We start from the raw sequence: 21,778 nt of genomic DNA, 5'->3' as shown, positions 1-21,778 counted from the left end.
TAATGTTGATAAAGAATAGTGTAGAATATATTTAATTATTTTCCGTTTTGTATCTTTTGTTACTAAAAACAATCAAAAAATAAAATGTCAGACCTCCCAGTCATTAGACATAATATTGAAAGAGTGATGTCATTCTGTTGGATTCCCACTCCCTCTGTGTTCTCACTTGGCAAAATATAATAATCACTACTCAAGCTGAAAAATGAAAACCTGCTTTGTTTTGTGCTGGACGTGATGGACTTAAAGAAATATTTTTCTTAGGCTGTAACTTCTACAGTAATATGTGAGGAGCTGTTTAGGCCATAAATAAAGTTTATTCTTAGCTCATGTTACAAAGGCTCTAAAATGCTTTAAGGAAAATCCACACACCAAAGCCATGCACTACTATAACAAATATTTGCACACCCTACTGCACAAACGCTCATACACTACCACAAACCATGACATACACTGCAACTGCTCACACTAGTTTAAATGCTCTAATGAAGTAATATAAAAGTTCTCACACACCACCACAAATGATTGCATATGCTTGTACAAACACTCTCACACAATGGTAAAAATGTACTTCTACAAATACTAGCACAATTACTCTCACGCTATGTTCACACTGGGATACAAGCATTGAAGCAAACCCTTCCAATGAAAAGTCTTTGGATCTTAAAACCCTCACATTCATGCGTCCCCTCTTTGTACAAAATGTGGCAATAGAACTCACAGTAAAAGTTAAAGCAGCTGAACTTTGGCCAATCAGGGACTCGGATTTGGCAGTGACATTTAGGTAGTGTCCTTTTCAAACCACAGAAGTGCCAACCGGTTGAAACTCAATCAAGAAGGAGAAATTAATAATCGCGGTTTGTGCACAGATGGATCAGATGGAAACTTAGTCTTTTATTTATCGGAATAGAGCTGAGAAAGAAAAAGCTTAGAGCAAGATTTGGTATATTTGCACCGCTTTGACATTTTGCACCAAGTCTCTTCCAGCTGTGAGTTTGTGCACTAATATAGGGTAGCGACAGTCGGGTGTCAACACCATTGTCTGTTTAACGTCTTCTTGAATGTCCATCACATGCCTAGTGTGTTTATAGCATCACACTAGTAGCAATGTTTACACAAACCTCCAAAAACACTGGTACACAACTATGTTAATGCTTTGAGACAATAGTATAATAGTACAAACATAATATACTACAAAAGCTCTCACAAACAAGTAGTATGTGTTAATGTACTAGTGTATGACAGTGTACAAAAGTGTTTTTCTCTGAAGGTTTGTGCTATTGTGTGAGTGCTTTTGTCTCAGAGTGGTTTATTTGTACAAAAATGTGTGTATCTTTCATATATTTAGGCACATGATAGTTTTTGTAGAAGGACATTCTACATTCTGCTCTTCATAAAACTTTTATCTTTTGACAACATCCCTGTTGTCTTTGTGAACACTACAAACTGTGTGGTTTCTCTATTTTCATCACACAGTAATAAACACACATATTTGCACACAGCCACAGCACAAACCCCTGAGGATATTGAATAAGTGTCAGGGTACTGGTTCTTTCTTTTGCACCTTCCTCCTCGTCCTCTGAACAGATCCTCTTGTGTTTCTGTGTGGTACGTAGAGAGAACATCCTCTCTTTGCTGTCGTTCTTCACTTCTGCTTTCCTGTACCCGGGATAGTGTTACTTCAATCCTCCAACTCATTGTGTTTTATGCTGAGTGTGCTGTCAGCGATTAAAGACCTCTCAGCCACCTTCTAGACTGCTGGCAAGAATAGGAATAATAAAGAATAAAATAAAGACGTTTTTTGTTTAATATTGTAAAAATAATGTTTGTCTTTAAAATGTTCAGTAAAATCTGTTAGTTAAAAGCCTCCGTGCCTCAAGTAGACTATTTAAAGCAATTAGCAGACCAGAGTTTGGCTATTAGGTATTTACCTGAGTTCAGGTGGTGTATGCTTATAGTTATATAGCACTTCTTAGAAAGCCCAAAGGGCTTTGTAGTCACAGTCCCATTCACTCATGCACACATACATTCACACACTGATGGCGGCTCCGCTGCTCAATACTGGCGCCAACCTTTGACCACCAGAGGCAATGTGGGGTTCAGTGTCTTGCCCAAGGACACTTCAATACATGTGCGCACACTGACCTGAACCTGCTGGACCAATCTACTCCTGCACCATTTGAGCTTTGACATCTGCCAAACAGAGTGGTTATCCAAGGAAACCAACAGATGACCACTGTCAAAATCACCCTCACAGTAGTCTGCAATCCCTCTCTTACCTTTGATTTCTCCCTTTTCCACAAATCCTTTCCTTAACCTAATTATGCCATAGACCAAAATCTAAACCTCTAGTATTTTTATAGGTGCAACCAAACAGACGTCCCATCCAATCATTAACCAAACCTCAAACCTCTCTAAAAACAAGAAGTTTCATTTTGGTCTCGTTTCCCTTTAGAAGTGTTCAACATTCATCACTATTTTCTTGGAGTATTCACCAAGGTCGTCATTATCATTTTAATATAGAAAGAATGCAAAGACCCAAAGAAGCTAAATTGTGGCCAAATTGAGGGGAATTTCATCATTTCTCTCATGTGTATTTGACTTAAGAAGACAGACTTTTCTGGTGATTTGGTGTGGCTTGCAAGTAAAGAGCTGCATAACCTCTCGTTCTGTTTTAATGTAATGTCCATGAGCAGAATTTAGCCTGGTCTAAGCTACACACACACCAGACGTTTGACACATATCCAAAAATGTAAAGTTTACTTTAGATTTAACATTTATAAGTAATTCACTGTGAGTGTGATCATTGGATGTATGTGCAGGGGTAGGGGGAATTTGAACGTCTGTGTTTTTGTTTTTAATCGTAAGGCTCTTCAAGCAACGAAAATACGAGAAGCGCATTTTATTAAGTATGATATGATTTCATAAACAAGCATTCACTTACGTTTAGTATATTCAGTGGGTTCTTTATTTGTGCATTCAGCCCATGGTGTTCACACTGGACAAGTATACAACAGTCTTCTCCTCTTCTTCTTCTTCTTCTACTGTTTACAAGCTCATGTCTGCCCCCTACAGTTGGATGAGGGTTAGTGCAAAAGCATTGGAAATATGGATTACCATCATATCCAGAGAGTGGCCTTGGTTTGTCTTAATTTGAAAATCCTGCACAGATGTTGCCAAATTCAGTCTTTTGAGTCTCACAGCATCACTACCAAATCCAAGTCCTGAATGGTAAAAGTTCGACATATTTAGCTAGCAATGTGCGTTCAATGACTACGCGTTTTGAACGCACAACCCAAAAAGGGTTGTAAAAACTACATGTAAATATGAGAGTTTTGAATTTGGAAGCCTTAAATGCATATTTACACACATATTTAGAAAGATGTTTTTGGATGTGGTCACTTGAATGCGTACTGTTCAGACCGTAATATTCATATTCAGCAGTGCACAACCCTTTTTATGGGGTTCCTCTTACTCTCAGTACATCAGCAAAAAAGCTTCTTGCAGTTAAAATAAAATAAAATTTCCCCTCAGACAATATTAGAGTAAATAAAAAATTATTGTTGTTCTTTTTTATATTATAGTTATTGACTGAATATTGACGTTTTTTGACATATTTTATAGGTTGAGTTGCAGTTCACCTTCTAAAAGTCTGTGTTAGAGCCCTCCAAATATATATAGCATGTATTCACACTGCAGTGCATGCAAATTGGCAAACATCAAAACAAAGAAAACTGTCTAATCCCAGTTTAGTCATGGTTCTTACTCATCAATTAACAAGCCACTAGCAATTTAAAAACAAATAACATCAACTTCCTCCGAGGAGCCCAGTCAAAACAAGCAGCAAAGGCTGGCTTGTCCATGCTTCCCCTCAAAATCAAAGCCAGATGTCTCCTCAAAAACAATTTCTCCATCTTCCCCCCTACCAGCACCCCTCTTTTTCAAAACTCTCATTCCCCGTCTCCCTTCTTCCCCACAGCCCCACTTTCTCCTTCCTGTCAGAGATTGTATAGACGGCTGGCCCTCAGCAGTTGTGATTTGGCACTCTTTCTGTCGGCTTTCTGACTTTCTTTTCCCTTTTTTATGTCTGTAGACTCAGCATCTTGTCAAACATGCATGGACCCACAGTGAACCTGCACAGCACTCATAATCATTCAAGGTGAAAAATGAAACCCACATGGCAGACGTCCTCAAAGGAATGCCTCTCGCCGAGCTGCGTCCCAGTCGATCCGCTGGTCCATTTGATGTCATAGTCATTTTAAAATACTGTACATGCCGCAGCCTGTTTGGAGTCCAAGACTTCTTTCTGTTTACTTAAGCGTGAGCCATGTCCCCCTCGTTACAGCTCTTTAAAGAGAGCAATCTTGTAGCTGTCAACACACCATCCTCAACTTTTCTTTTTCTTTTTTTCTTTTATACAGTCAGAGCCAGGCACAGAGGGAATGCTAATTTACTTTTCCACCTCACTGCTGAAGGAAAACACTCTCCAAGAGATGCTAAACAGTTTAGGCAGTTCTGTTCTGCTAACTGCTCTTTTGGGGGGAAACCTCTGGAGCTTGACGCTCTACTACCACTGTTTTCAGGTGACGCTGCTATCTTTTCCTGCCCCTTTAATCTGAGAAGCAAATAGCCCCCAGTGTTGTCTTTAGAGCTCAGGCAATACTCTGGAAAGCTTAACAGGTCCTCAGAGAAAAGCAACAAAAGCACGAGTTGGAAGGTTTGAAGTTTGCTTAATGACTGACATTGATTTACTGGCTCTTTAACCCTTTGTACCCCAGCATGGTGTTTCAATTCCTCATGTTTGTTGGTTTCTCCGTAGGTTTTTATAAAAAAGATATACAATTAGAAGGGTCATTTATATATATACATTTAGACATTATATTTATTTAAACCCACATGTATGTCCTTTCAAATCCAAATATATTCATTTTAATCCTTAAACCCATGCAAACAAAGTTTTTCTGCATTTAAAAATTCTTGTTTTTTAGAACCACACCATTTTTATTTTGGGGTAATTTGCACAGATTAGCGAATGCCTGCAAATTTTGCAGCTTCTCTGAGACTGAGGGAAGTGGAGGAAGTAGCATCAGATTCTTTAAAGGGGACACTTGTGGGAAGGAAAATGGTCTCATTGCAAGAGATCAGCTTATGTAAACATTCAGGTTAATGAACCTCAGTGGACCTAATCCTCAGCCCTCTTTTTTTTTTTTTTACTCTCCCTCACCCCATCTTTAAACCTGCTCACCCCCTCTCCCGGACCCCCACCCTAGCCCATTTTCCACCGTAATCCCCCTGCAAGGCCAAACGCTGTCAATCAAAGGGACACCAGGAAAGAAGGAGGAAATGCATCAAAAATGTTTGTCCGTTTTTGTGCATTTATGCTCTAATGTTTGCAAACAATTCATATTTGCATGTGTTAACACTTGGGAGAGTGTGTGAGTTTACACACAAAAGCAACACCTATCCAGATGTGTGTGAGTGGTGGATGCTTTGAGATTGAAACGGGTATTTTCAGTCAGAGGGCTTATCTGCTTTGAACCATATGAATCAAACTGGTTGAAGAGTGGATCCAGATCATGACTAATCTGGAACCTGATTTGAAACATATATGTGGGATGAGGACTGAAGAAAATGGGGGCAAATAGGGAAAACTAAAAAAATTAAGAGGATATTTAGAGATCAACAAGCACTGACATCTGACAATAAAGTAAAATACAAAATTAGATAGATATAAAATACGCTACTGTGATCTTCAGCAACATTCCTATAGGTAAATCACATCCCTGTACTCTAAATTTTGTAGGCAAAAAACATTTTTTTAATATTTATTGGAGGTGTGTATTTTTCCCTCTCACACGATTCAATTCACATCTCGATTCATGGTCCACAAATCGATACATAAAAGGTTAAACTAACTTTTTGGTGATACGATACAGTCCGATTCTTTTATCAAAAATGATAAATCTAAATATTTCTTATTCATCTGATATTTAAAGCTATAAATAATAATGCATGGTATTTGACAGAGAAATGTATTCAGGTAATGACTTGGAAGAAAAAAGCTTATGATTGGACGCCTTTTTATTTGCACTGCACAAAATAAAATTAAAGAAAAACTTCAGTTTGCCAGAAATCGATTATTTACTTCTTGATTGAGTTTATAGCTTTTAACGTATATAATATTGTTCATATCTTTGGTTTTCAAACGATACTGTAGTTGATCGATCATTTTTTGATACGTATCTTTTACATCCCTAATATTTATGCATTCCTTGAATATTATCACTGTCAAACTTGTCTTGGCAAATCTCAAAAGTCTTGGAAATCTTACAGGGACAAACAGTTTTATTTTATCTCTCATTTCCAAGTTAATGCTGAAACAAAATCTGTTTTAAGGCACAGCTTAATTGTCTTGCTTTGATTATGATATTTTAATTTATTTATTTGATTCTTTAAGGATGACGAAACATCAATCTCATAGAGGATTTGAGTTAAAAGAAGGAATTAAGATTCATGCTTGATTGTTAGAATCTCTACTTACAATTAGGGAAAGAGACCCTCATTTCAAGAAAAAATGTCTTATTTTCTGCCTTTCAAGACAAATAATCCTATCAATAAAGTTTTTCAATAGCAAAATAATCTTAGTTTAAGAAAACATGACGGTGACTAAATTTTTTTCCTGAAATAAAAATTATTTTGAAATAGCAATTTTTTTTACTTATTTACATTTTTTATTTAAGAATTTCTGACTTATTTCTAGGGCACCTCATAGTTACCCACTAAATGATACTTACTTGTATAATTAAAAATTTTAATGTCAGCCAACAATGTTTTTAGTTCATCTTACTGACACAACAGAAGTGGAAACAAACTTTAAACTCTTTTTTTACGTATACATTTTTATAAAAATAGGTTGTTCACTGTTAAGAACCTGGAGCAGCATTTGTATTTACATTTTGAGCAAACAAAGGTCTTTTTGACAGGTTACTGAAAGCTAATGAAAGTAGCTGAAGCACAGACGTGCCAGCAGTCTTCACTGTGTGGTCTTCACTAATTGCTCTAAATAGTGATTGCGTGAGGGATCCTAAAAATGTCTGTAAAAGTTTATAGGATGTTTAATTTTATTGCATTTAATTGCAACTGCACATGCTTTGTTGCTAGAGTTTTATAACATGTTTAATTACTAAGTGGACCAAAAAAAAAAAAAACACACACACACAAACTTAAACCTGCTCGACAATGAACCCAACTGAATGTGTTGTTGCTGTGTCATAATTTTAAAAAGCATGAATAATCTGGATTTTTTTTTTTTATTTATTTATTGGTCATGTTTTGTCATTTTTTCAACAGGACTCATATATCTTCCTAAATTTCTTCCCAGAAAAAATGTGCTGTTTAAGAATATTTGGGATACATTGGATGACTTTGATGATTTATGTACACTTTTTTACTCCCTAGTACACATAAATCACCCAATATAGTGAACATTTCGACTGCTCATGGGACAAACAAGAACTAATAAACACAAGTCAATCAATGAAAGTATAACTGTCCTGAAACATTGAAAGCCAAAGTGTTTTCTTGTAATAAAAAAACTTTTTTTTCTTTTTTTTTTTGCAAGTCTACACAAGTTAATCACCTTAAATCAGTCCCCCATTCTTGAAGTGAGGATTAAAGTTTTTGTGAAGACGTTTGGTGAAATAAAATGAGCCCCGTTAACAACTTGCAGACTGTCAAGGCTGAGCTGTCGGAGCGCTTCTGTCAGAGGTTTGTTCACCAAAGCCAGATGGCAGAGAGAGTGAAGAAGAAGAAAGAGGCAGATGACAGAGGAGGGAGAAAAAAGAGTGAGGTATGAGACAAGATGACAAACTGGGTGGTTTGGGGTTTCCCTGGCATTCTGCTTGAAGCTGAGAGCGCACATGCACGCCCACACAAACATACCCACTCATAAATACTGAAGCATTCAGTGCAGCTGCTGGCTCTGCTCCAACATTAACACACTGCAGTCCATAGCCAGAGGAGCTCTGCCTGATCCTGCCAAATTTCTTCCTCTGTGGTAAAGCTGGTGTTTGGAACCATCTGACAGGGCCAGCAGCATCCCGCCGCCCCTGCCAAACCTTACTTTCTTTCTTCTTCTGTGGTGGGTGTGGTGTCAAAGGATGCCTGGGATAGAGCCCCTCCCTTTTGCTACATTGTTTCATCAGCGATCTTTTAATGAGAACTCAGTCAGTTATTATTGTTGTTATTAACTGCCTACGTTTTTTTTTTTTTTTTTGTCCAGAGGATGCCATGCTTCAGTGCACACAGCTGTTTCTCCTTAACTCTTATGTTTTCTTAACTTAAAAGGTGCTTTTACTCAAGTATATTCAGATATTTTTCTTTATTACCCCCCCAGCGTGTGCCTATCTTTTGGTCGGTCTGTTGCTCCATTTTTTTCCCCGTTCCTCAGTGAGGATTAGACCGGGCCGAACAGCGATGTCTTTATCTGAGGCCCGGTGTGTACGTTCAGCAAGCCAGACGGTCATAAAAATATGAAATAATAAATTGAAGCAAGCCTGGTTTGTCTCAAATAGAGTGCATCCGAGTGGCCGAACATTCAAACTGACTGTAAGAAAGCAGAGCCAACTTCTCTCAGCTACACATTTAAAAATGTTTTTCTTTACCTCTGCAGGGAAAACGTGTAATTATGTAATAATGACCTAGCATAAATCAGAGAAGATTGTTTCAGAAATATGATTCACCGAGTTACTAGCGATGACTTTTGTGATATAACTACTTATTCTTTGTCTACAGAGAAGATTTATGTTGAATAGTTTTTGCTCATTGCAACCCCTCCCTCTCATTTAAGACAGGGTCATAAAGTGAATGTAGAGACATCAGGCTGATAGCTAAGAACCTGAAAGGCTGATCAATAGCAAAGCTCAGGTTTCTGTGCTACATCACAGAGAGAAAGTGAAGCAGCAGCTGTTTAAAGCTTCTCTCCTGATATTAAGTGCAAATCTCACGTGAGAAGCATTCCTTTATGAGGGTTGACATATGGACACTGGTCATCAAATACAACTGTCACCGCGTAATGGGGAGGCATCTGCAGAATCTTCAAGATTTGATGCCACCGTCTGATTTAAGAAAAATCCTTGTTATGGTCATGAATATAGATGCCAGCAGCCGGTGTGCGGGATGACCCACTTTTTATAAAGACCTGGCAACGGAGATATTTACACATCGTCCAGTCTGCTGCCTGCCGATGAGTCTGCCTGTCATTACCCTAAGGTCGATTTCGACTGTCACCACGCAACCTCCAGATGTTGCCAGGCGGTCACAGACCGATGTCAACTTTTAGAGAAAAATCGAAGTGAAATATTTACTTTTACTTAGCCTCCTCCCGATCACAAGTGTATGCAGCTACCTGCTGAATTTGCTGACAAATTTGCATTTAGGTCGACATGCGGTGACTTTTTAGGATATGTGACCATAGCCTAAATAATACAGTTTGGCTCAAAGGACACTTTTAGATTTTGGAAAACAAACATACCATAGCTTTTGAATTTAAACTAATCAGAAAGTTGTAAACAGAAAAACTGTAAATGATGGGGTAAACAGAAGAAATTCTTATCTTATATTTTTTTCAATACAAGCTCGATAAATGAATTATATGTTTTATCAAACATTTCACGTAACCTCTTGTCCAGTTCAAGTGGATTGTATGTCAGTGCAATCTCTTAATAATAAATTATAGGTAAAAGTTTAAAATATTCTTTCTTTCTTTCCTTCATAATTTATAGCTATATGCTTAGGTCTTGGCTTTGGAATCATAAAAAAAACTGTTACCAGCAGACTTATGGGTCAATATTTGCCTGAGAAAAATAATTATATAAAAAAATCCATAACTATCAGTAAAACAAATGACAAAGATGAAGTATATATTAATACCATTGTTTCAGAAATCATTATCCTGATAGGGCATATTGTTGACTTTAGAGAAAATTATTGTAATATTCAAATAATTATTTTTGACACATTACAAGTCAAAATAAAATGAGTACTTGGTGAATAAATATGTTTTAATTGGTGAGTTAAGGGCCAGTTTCCAAAACAATATAGATCTTTGAATATCTTCATCATCCAACAAGTATGGGCTTTAGAGGTCTGTATTTTTGTTTTTTTGTTCTTAAAAGACTCTAAGAACACGTGTGGTTTTAGAGGAAAAACACTGTAACAAATGTGAAAGTAACAAGTATAGATCAGCAGAAGAAATTCAAAGCAAACAAACATTCTGACTATAAATTCCACCTCTATGATTCAGTCTACATTTGACATAGAAAAACAATACTCAGAAACTCCTTCACATCAACCTTAGAACATTCTGAATCATAATCTTTTCATTTTAAATTCACATTTTCAAAGTAACAAACAAATATTAATTGTCTCATTTGTTTACCGTTTTATTTCAATATTTTTTTCTTCATGCTTTTGAGAGGAACTTGTACTTTGTTTCATAGTTTTTCAAACCAGGTGGTACTATATAAAACTACTGAGTCACATTTTTCTTCTCCATCACCACAGCTTGATGATAGTAAGCTTAGACTCGGTAAAGCCAAAGGGGGGTCAGAATGGATGGTGTGTCACATTTTTAGAAAAAAAAAAAAAAAAACGTGGCATCCATCACTTGTGCTCCCAGAACAGCTGGTCGGCTCTCCTCCCTGGTGGTTTATCAGTAAGCTGTTAACTTAAATAGAAAGACTGGTGATTTTTTTTTTTTTAATGCTCTGGTGCTTGTGGGAAAATTTACTCAGCCGAAACTGAGCCTGCTACTGATCAGACATATGAATTATTAAGAGGCCTGGGAAATCTTGAGAGGCCTCTGGATTGGTAATAATTTATGCACCCCGCCTGGATTTATATGTGATAATGCACATGCAATCATTAGATCTTTCAATTTGTGGATATGACAATAATTTAATTAGCTATTAAGCTTTCAAACATGCAAAATACATTGTTTTCTTTTACTGTCAGCGGTCCAGCAACAGAAATGAATAGTGAGGAACAGCGACAGGGTCTACAAATGCTCGTCCGGCATCCATAGCTTGAAAATTTCCTCAGTTGTGTGCAGAATTATTGAAGCCATCTTGTGTCCTTCAGTTTGAGTAATAACAGGGTAATGTGGTGAGTCAAACAGTCTTGTTCTAATTAAGTGTGGTTGTGTGTGTAGTTCCAGTGCCTGTCGACTGCAGGCCGACATGGCCATAAACACATTGGCCCCACAGTTAAGTGGAATCACATCCCACCGGTGGATCCAAAAAGGACTTTTCTTCTGTTTTCTTTTATGATTAAAAAGAAGGGAAACCCAAAAATAACTGGGGAATGGTAATTAAAACACTTGTATTTTTTCATTTAATAACAGTGCGCTTTATAATCCGGATCACCTTGGTTATGGCTTAATTCTGGCTGTGTTTACTGATGTCAAACGAAGTGTTGATTTTTTATTTTTATTTTTATGAGATGTAAAGAAAGGTTAGGTGTTGTTGTAAATATGCTAACACAGCTGACGCGTATTTGTGTCAGACTGTGTTTTTTTAATTTTTTTTTACGAATTACAAAACAAGGTTGGGAGCATTGATTGTATATAGAAAACTGGACAGAGTGACCCCTCCCCACTTGCATTCCAAAAAAGTACCTGCTGGCTCTAAGAAGCCAAAATCTTAAGCTTTAACTGAGAAATAAATATCTATTAGTCAGTCTATATTTTTATCAGAATGAATGAATTGGCTTCATTTCTAAGGGTGATGTCACACCTGCTCAGTCTAGTTCTTTATATACAGTCAATGGTTGGGAGTTAGCGTAGCCACAGTACCGTTTGTTTTAGTGGTGTCAGTCTTCTTTTTTACGTGTTGCAAACAAAGTTGGGACAAATTCTTCCTCTACTCCTTAGGCTTCTCCCTACCCCTCAAATTATAGGAGGCATTTGGATGGGTAGGGATGTCAGAAATAGTATTTTAAGGGGTAACCCTCGTGGCGCAATGACGTGTTCTGCATTGCATTTTGGCGCAGAGGAGAAACGCGACATGTAGAACATATGGGTGTGCTCTGATGCACAGAAATTTACATTTAAATGTAAGTAATGACTTTTTGTTTGAGCATGACTTTTTAAATTTGTAAAAGTTTTTCCTAGTGCTGGAAGCTAGGTGCTAACGTAGCTGACCGCCGAATATTGATCACGTCATCGAGTGGAGGTATCGTCCAATTCTGAAGACACTTTGTTTCCATAACTCTCCATTTGGAGGGCTAAAGGTAGGGATAGGAAAAGCTGTAGTGGTAGGGGATATAATTGATTTTGGCCTTATGGGTATTGTAAACATGCTAGCATGGCGAATGTGTAGCGGTGCGTGTAACTGTGTTTTTTTTACTTGTTACAAACAAGGTTGGGAGTTAGTGAAGTCAAAGTACCATTTGTTTTAGCAGTATTAGTCTGTTTTTTTTTTATTATTTGCTGCCAACAGGTTGGGAGTTATAGGTGTTGTGACACACGCTAACATTTCTAACATAGCTAAAATGTAGCATGTTGCAAACAAGTTCTAGAGTTAATGTGAATGCAGTTAACAAGGTCTGACACATGGATTTATGAATTATTTTGTCTCGTGTGAGGCACGTTATATTTAGGTACACCTCATTTATGACATCGGTTAAAAAATAGACTTTTCATTGATTGCTTTCCTTATAATCTGGTGTGCCTTAGACTACGAACAACATAGTAGTAGATAAAAAAGAATGAATTTCTAATGCTTTAATGGATCGGGCTTTACAAACTCTAAATTGATTGGGGAAAAAAAAGTAATTTTTAACTGTTTTCTTGAACAATTTATCTTCCCACTCTCAAAAGTCCAGTCGTGCTTTCAATGTGTTTGAAAATAAATTAAGAAAATGAGAATGAATTGAGCTTTAAACTGACATTGTTCCTTCCTATATTATAAACAACACATTTGTTCCACTCCTGAGCCCAAGTTTACATCCATCACATTAAAGCAAGTTACACATTTTTTATGATCATTCACTAAACATTCCTTAGATAAATGAAGGATATTCATTATTGCTTCCTTTTGATGCAGAAATGTAACAAGCAGGGATTATGCACATGATTGACACATCCTAACCCCACAAGACTGTCAGGTGTTGGAGGGTGAAAAGGTTAAAAAACAGACGGCAGATTCAAGGCACACTGTAGCACTGAACAGAACGACCTGTGCTGTCAGCCAGAAGTCTTGGAGGTTTGAGGGCATATCACCGTGTGAACCTGACTTTGCTCCATTCGTGACCTGATTTGGCAAAATGCCTATTTCAAAACACAGACACAATACTCAGAATTTAAACGCCCTTACCTTCAGCCTAAAAGGGGGTGGAGTTTTCACACACTTTTCAGTGAGAGGACAGTGTGCAAGAGGGTGAGCGTTGATGAAAAATCACTGCCTGAAGCAGATTGGAGAGGAAATGAACACTTTACTTCTTTGCTTCTCCCCAGCGTCTCGCTCCTCCCCACCTTTTCTCTTTTTTACTCAGACACTCATCCACCTTAGGCAATGAACGGAAGAACTGAAAGGTCACCTGCAGTCTCTTCTCTAACCCCTTCCTTCTATCAGTTTTCTCAAGACGAGAAAAAGACAAGCATGCCTGGGAGAGTTTCTGTGCTCATCACTCAGGGCAGATTTTTGTGGGAGTCGAGCAGGTATCTCCATGTCTCGTACTCTCAATTTCTCCTCAATCGTTTCCGTGTTCCATGAGTGGATTTACTTTGAGAAGGTGAAAAGGTGATCAAAACAATTTGTAACTAAGAAATCTATGTAACAAAGACACATCTTCATAGTTTATTCACTGTATTTCAACAGAACCCTTATCTAATATCCAATTAAAACACATTCCTACTATCACTTCCATTTTTAATTGTTTCTTATAATTAATATTTTAATGATTCTGCTTAGTGTACCTAAGGAAACATAAAGGAAAAAAATCTAAATGCTTCTATAATATCAACTTACTTTCAAACATATTTCCCCCAGCCAATTCACTTTTATGAATTATTAAATAATAGGTCTATAGCTGTGAAAAAAACTTCCAACTCATTATCATGCACAAAGGAAACATGTTAAGCTATAATGTTTCTCATTGATTTGCTGTAATCAATTTTCATGGTTTAGCAAAAGACGAGAGCTAATAGTGATTCAGCCAGAAGGATACTGCCAGAAATAAATCAATGTTTTCAAAGATGCACTAAATGGGTAACTCCCCAAAAGCCATTTGCTCTATTTGAATTTCACCAAAACTATCAATGTAATTAATTTAGCAGATTTTCAGTGCTTTTAAAAACAGCTTATGTTCTATAAAGTGTCTTTGTATTACTATATGTATGCTCAAAGATTCAGAATTGTGAAGATTTTTTCTATGTATGTAATATCACAGCAGACTTAATTAATCTAATAATCAAAATTATATCCTTCATTCAATGTTCAGAATCCATTTAGGGGCCACAGGGCTGATGGAGCTAACCCAGCTGAGATCATATATCTGAATTAAAATGACTTCTTGCTTTATACACTCTAAAATCAACACTTGGGTTATTTTGTACACCCAATTCTGGGGTTAATCATGTTGGGACTTATTTCCTATGCTCAAATACTTCAGATCTCATATTTTCTATAGCTTTCTGTATTTTTTTAACTCAGTAAATTGATTAAAATTAAATTAAGCATCCAGTTAAAAAAAAAACCCATAAATAATCATAAAATAATAATAATCATAAACTTCAGGAGGAAACATCTAAATATCAAATATTTGGATTTTTGATTGTTTTCATTACCTTCTTTATTACCATGTCAACAGTCTGTTTTTATCTTTTTTTAATTCAATTTTATAAAAACTGAATGGATAGTCTGCTTTTAAAATGTATTTAAAATTATCTGGCACTTTTTCAACACAGTATATAAAAAAAGACTTTATCGGAAAGTTTTAAATATTAAAGTTTGGGAAAGCCCATATTTTATCTAAAATGATCCAGAAATATTCCAATAACTCACAAAAAATTGCAAAGTAGAATTGTTTACTTTTGACTCTAAGAACAGATTGTTTTTTGTTGGATGGAAGTAGGACATGACCTGACAATGACTGCTGTCTACCATTACAATCGGAATGCAGCTGACATGACACTCCTTCCCTGTTCCTTACAAAACCATTACCCAAAATAAATACCTGTGCATTCAGATGTGAATAATCCTCTTCCTTGTCACCTGTCGTCCACACATCAGCACACACAAAAATAAAATAATATAAAATAATTCTTGCCAGTCAAACAACTGGCATTTCGCACCTTTCTAAAGGTCACATGGGGAGAGCAGAAATACAATACTCTCAACACATCTCTCTTTTTTCACACAAGGAGAAAAACAATAAGACAAAGGGACAAAGAAAGGAGGAGTTTACGAAATTCCTCCAGGTTTTAAACATGGTCCTTAAGCCTGACACTTTCTTTGGAGTCGTGGGAACTCGTGACTTCATGTGTGAGTGAAAATACCTCACCTTTGAGACGGCACACAGGAAATGGACGGCTTAGAAGTGTGTTTGTGCGAGTGTCTAAGGTGTAGGTTGAGGGTTTCAAAAAACGAAACGCAGTAGAATTCTCTCAGAAGAACATCTATCATATAAGAGACCAGCTGAGGTTTTGCTTTGTTTGTGCTCATGGGGGAATTATAAGTCTGCAGATGTAAAAACCAGTATCAGCTGCTGGGCCGTTCATTTGGCCACAAGCAGTTTTTCAGATGCTCTTTTTAATATTCCTGCAGATTATTAAGGCGTTGTTGGTCTGTTTGCACATTTTGCACCAAAGGGTTCTCCTTTTATCACCAGTTGCTGTAACTGAGACAGTTGATATCTTAATGGTTCGATGTTGGCTCACAGTCTGCAGGAGATAAAATAAAACTTGAATCTGCTTTCCAACAAGCTGAAACAGAAGCAATTTTGGTTGTGAACCTGGGAAAACGTACAAATGAGTTGAATGAATGCCTGCCCTGAGGATGTTTAATATGACATACCCACTTAAGCATTCTTAAATGTTTAAAATATGTTTCCTGTGTTTGGTGAGAAAGACTGCTTTCAACCAAAAACTTTCCCACGCTTTGAGGGCAATACAAGGGGAGATTATAAGATTTGCACCTACTGGGTACGTGCAAAACACACCTGGAATTGTTTTAGATAACCTGAGGTAATCAAAGAAGTGAGTTATAGTTTAAAATTTAGACTAAATGTCTATTATACATCATCAAAATTGCAGTCAGACTGAGGCAACAAATTGGCAAAACCACAAAACTGGTTGATGTTTTGGTGACTTTTGAATGCCAATAGTGTTGTCACTCCAGTGGTATCATGAGATGACGTCCAACAACCAACACAAGTGGCCCAAGTAGTGCAATCATCACATGAATGCGAGCTCTGGCAAAAAGGTTTGTCATGTCTGTCAGCATAATGTCCAGAGCATGGAGGGGCTTTCAGGAGACAGGCTGGTACATCAGAAGATGTGTAGGAGGCCATATGAGGGCAGCAATCCTGCATCAGGACCACTACCTCCTCCTTTGTGCAAGAAGAAACAGGAGGAGCACTCCCAGAGCCCTGCAAAATGACCTTGAGCAGGCCATAAATGTGCATGTCTGCTCAAATTGTTAGAATAGGACTCTATGCAGGAAGTATGAGGGCCCAACGTCCACAAGTGGGAGTTGTGCTTACAGCCCAACACACTGTAAGACATTTGGTGTTTGCTAGAGAACACCAAGATTGGCAAATTCGCCACTAATAAAAGTAGGTTCACACTGAGCCCATTTGACAAACGTGACAGAGTCTGGAGACGCCATGGAGATTGTTTTGAAGCCTGCAACATCGTCCAACATGACCGGTTTGGCAGTGGGGCAGTAATGGTTTGGGATGGCATTTCTTTGGAGGGCCGCACAGCTCATCAGAGGAAGCCTGACTGCCATTGGATACTGAGATGAGATTCTCAGACCTCTTGTGAGACCATGCTGGTGTGATTGGCTCTGAGTTCCTCCTAATACAAGACAATGCTCATGTGGCTGTATTGTATCAGCCGTTTCTGCTAGACAAAGGTACTGATGTAATGGACTGGCCAGCCTTGTTTCCCAGACCTGAATCCAATTCTGCACATCAGGGACATCATGTCTCAGTCCGTCTACCAACACTAAGTTGCATCGCAGAGTTTCCAAGAGTTTTGGGATGCTTATGTTCAGGTGTGGGAGGAGATCCTCAGGAGACCATCAGAAGCAGACCCAGACATTGCAAGGAAGTCATATGGGCACTACTGAGCCTGATTTGTTTGTTTCAAAGACATTACATTGAAGTTGAATCAGCCTATAGTGTGTTTTTTCACTATGACCTTGAGGATGATTCCACATCCAGACCTCCTTGATCTAATAAATGTATTTTTTCATGAGTAATTGTTGTGTGGTTGTGTTGTCAGCATGTGCAACTAAGAATAAAGCATCTAAAAAGAATATTTCATTAGTCCAGGTATAGAATGTGTTTTCATCTTGTTCTGTTCATTCTTTTGACCAGTGTAAAAGCAAACATTTACCTCAACAACAATAAAGATACACATATTTTTTTTCTTAAACTAAAATACATTTTAAAAGTTTGACCAAAAGTACATTTTAACTATATTGCATGCTTTTTTTTCTCACATTGTTCAATGCTGCAAAATCACAAACCAAATAATCAAATTATCAGACACAAATGTTATATTTACGGAAGGTTACAATCATTTTGTTTGATGTTTTTATGTCACTATATTCACATTTAGCCATAGTTTTTATTTAAAATAAAAAGCCACATTTCATTGGCAGAGTAGCAGTGATTAATGATTGTCCCTGTGTGTGTTTCCCTAACTTGGTTAGAAACTGTACACCAACAGAAGAATTAAACTGCGAGGTCCTCCATGCTGTGTAGTTCAGCACCCATTTCTATTGCTGTTTCTAATGGCATCCTAGCATCTCTCAGCTTATAAATTATATAGGACCAATAAGCAACTTCTGCAGACTGAGATTTCATCCTGCTGTGGAACCAATTCTGTCTGAGGCTTACCGCCTAAAACATCTGTTCTAATTTCTGTCAAATTGAACTTTTATTACTTGGTCATTAAAGCTTGAGGAATGGCAAAACCAGATGGGTTCTTGCTGACCTTACAACTGGTTCTATTTTATGGTGTTGGTGAAAATTGAACCAAAGGAAGCCGTGCACTTTATAAAATTAAGGTAATCATTCTCACATTCCTAAGACATGGGGGGGCTCCGAGCATGAGGAATAAAATCACGATGAAGGGGTTTTTGGTGTACAGTTATGGATAGTTGTGTGTCATGTGTTCATTTAGGTTACTGGTAGATAGGTTTTTACAGTACAAAGGAAGTTCCTCTTTTGGTGTTATAATAGACTAATAAAATAAGTGTTTTCATTTCATCGTGCAGATTTGAAACATATTTCACATTTGGAAAACAACCTTGCTTGGCCCTGCACATGCCTGTGTTCTTGAGGGCCTCCAGTGAGAGTCCAGGGTCAGTTCAATAACACACACAGCCCATAGGGTTGGTGAAAGCTGTCCTTTTGGGAGGCTGGGCTGCTCCATCACGAGTCCCTGTGGTAAAAGGAAGGAGGAAAGGAGCAATGCTAGGTGAGGTTTTTTTTTTTAGAATCAGGAAAAAAAGGGTTTAGAAAAAAATACAGTATAAAACAATCGGTTAATTTCTATATATATTTAGTTAGTATATACATTGGTTTGAATATGTGTGACCATAGCAGCTCAGTTTGACAATTCATTCTTAAAGTTCTTCAGAAAACAACTATTAATACTTCAGATGAAAAATTCATGTAATGAATAAAAAGCCTGCTCTATTTCCTTGAAGGCCTTCACCACCTCGCTTATAACTTAAAATGAATTAATACACTGAAATAGTACTAGGATGATCTTTTTTTATTTATTTTTTTTAGATAAACATGCATGAAAGGGACTTTTATACAATATAAATAAGAAACACATTAAAAATCATGAAAAACGAGAAGAAAACATTGTGAAATGGCTTTAAATATTTTTGTGTAACCTTAAAAATAATTGCTTCAAAATCAAAAGAAATATAAAAGCTGAATTAGTTATAGCATACAAGTTATATTAAAAGTATACGTATTAGGTAGTATCAATCTAGTACATACACTTTTAATATAATCGTATCTGATTCTCTCAATATTCTCCTCTACCTTTAGAATTTGGTTGCATCTTTTTATGCAAGAAAAAATAGGGATTAATAACATAAAAAAAGTCTTATGTCAGAATTCTCCATTAATTTGGAATTAAACACAACTGAAATATATTTAAGCTACTCAGAGTGTGAGGAAAAATCATTATACTGTCTTTTAACAAGATATGGGGAACACCAACAGCACACACAACAGTAAATGGGTTTCTGCAGATACAATGACAGCCAACTGAAGCAGCCAGAGGAAGATACAAAACAATAGAAGCCTTTATTTACCCATCACAGCTTCCTGTCAAAGAAATGAAATGATCCCGCTCCTGCTGTAAGTAAAGACAGACTGGTTCATCATGTCTGGGTTACTGCACTTTACAGTCCCAAATATCGTTTGGTGATTCTGTTACGGAGCAGAATTATAATGTTTTTCTCTCTTTTAATCCATCAGTGCACAACTTCTACACATAAGGTTGACAAAGGATTAAAATGCATTAGTAATAATTATAATAACATTATAATTATTATTTAACTATCTTTAATTTGAAGTAAATAAATGCGATGTAAAAAAATCTCGCTGTTAATAAAAGAAACAAAAATACCATCATTTGAAACAACTTATCTCAAAAGCTGGACGAAAGTAGCTGTTTGAGATTTAAAAGTAAAACATGTTTCAGGATATTGTGCATGAAACATATGCAAAAAACATAAAAATCATTATTAGATTTTTCTCCATTTAAGAAAACTTTGAAAAATATTAAATAAGACAAGAGTAAAAATGTATGGCTTGTTTTTTTTTTTAATGATACTCTCTAGAAAAAAAAGCAGATCGGGAGAGTTATCAATATTTCACAAGCACTTTAATACCAAAAACTTAGCTTCAGCATAGTATTCAATATGCATGGTACATGCACACATCACTTTTAGTCATAGAATAATTTTAATAAATAAGAAATGTAATTTGCATAATTTAAAGCAACCACAAACCGTCATTAATAACGGTTGTAAACATGTTGCACTTTATAACAAACCATTGCATAGAATCTTTCTGACTTGATCCATTTGTTTTTTCTACCTGGAAACTGAAGATTTGAGAGAAATATGTGATATTTGCACAGCCACTATGACATTTTTTATTCATAATTTACATCTTTGCAGTTATATTTCTCCATAAGAAACATTATTTTCATTTATTTAGTCATTTTTTAAATACAACTTCGACACAAACAAGTGAGTTTAATTATATAGACACCTTTGTTGAATTTAGGGACAGAAATATTTCAGAACTTAATAAATTTATTACTTCTTCTAACACATATTTTACACAAAAATTAAAGCTTACTCAAAGAAAAAAAAAAATTAGCTGATAAATAAAGAGGCTGTCAAACCTGCTCACTTTTAAACAAAGAACAGAGTGAGTGAGCGGCGCAGGGAAACATTCAAATTTAATATTTACTCTGCTATCAGCAAAAAAAGTAGACATCAGTGAAATTAAATAAGCACTTGGAAGTTTGCGGACCTAAAGTTTATAGAATTATTAGTGAGTGACTGAACAACTGAGTTGAGCGCTTTGGCTTCAGTTAGTATGAAAATCCTTCCCACAAATAAAAAAACAATAATCATAATTTGAAGCCCTCTTGGGCAAACAGGTGTGAGTCCCAGACAACAGCACTCGTTTCAATTCTATCCAATAAAAAGATTTGTCTGTTTAGTTGACAATTCAGATCTTGCAGACTAGGTTTAAAGCTGATGATTTTGTATCCTAATGTTCAACAGCCTCAGAAAAACAGGACACACCACTTTTGCAGCAAGCTCTAATTTAAGCAGAAGAGTGACTTCATGTCTCTTTCTCTTTCCTTCTTTCTGAATGTCGCTCTGCAGAGTTATGCAGGTATGCACCATAGTCCTGGCAGAACTCATGATTCATTTAACATGGAAGACTATTGCTGGAAATACCAGCTAAAAATGAGTCAGTAAATTCTTTCTGAAATCTCTTTTCCGTAGCAATTAACCACTGCTTTTGAGATTTATTTAATGAAGTAGTCAGCAAAAGGTTGGCTCCCATATTTTCCTAAATTATGTCTTTTTTTTTAATTATTATTAAAGTCAGTGATGCCACTGACCCAGACAGAGTAGCACAGATCAAGCCCCAGGTTACCTCCCACACTGAATCTGTGGAGATGATGTCAGAGACTGTATCCTGTTGTCCCTGCGCAGGAGAACCTGTTTCCTCCTGAATGGCGTCTCTTAGCTCAGACGTAGTCTTCCTCATGTTACAGAAAACACACAGAAACAATGGGACACATGCTGGTCATGCTTAAGACTGGCACATTCTTACTCCATGAAACTAGGGGACGAAGAGAGGACGAAACACCTGCTCTCTACTTCCTCACTTTCAGGGAAACTTACTGGGGATGCGTTTGGCTTCAACAGATAAGGCTGTAAAAAACTGTTTTCCTGTACAACAGGTACATGATCTGTTTTGGTTCCTTGAAAAATCT

The sequence above is a fragment of the Oryzias melastigma genome, linkage group LG5, assembly GCF_002922805.2.
Source record: "Oryzias melastigma strain HK-1 linkage group LG5, ASM292280v2, whole genome shotgun sequence".
NCBI lineage: Eukaryota > Metazoa > Chordata > Actinopteri > Beloniformes > Adrianichthyidae > Oryzias > Oryzias melastigma.
Note: the sequence above shows the minus strand (reverse complement) of the source record.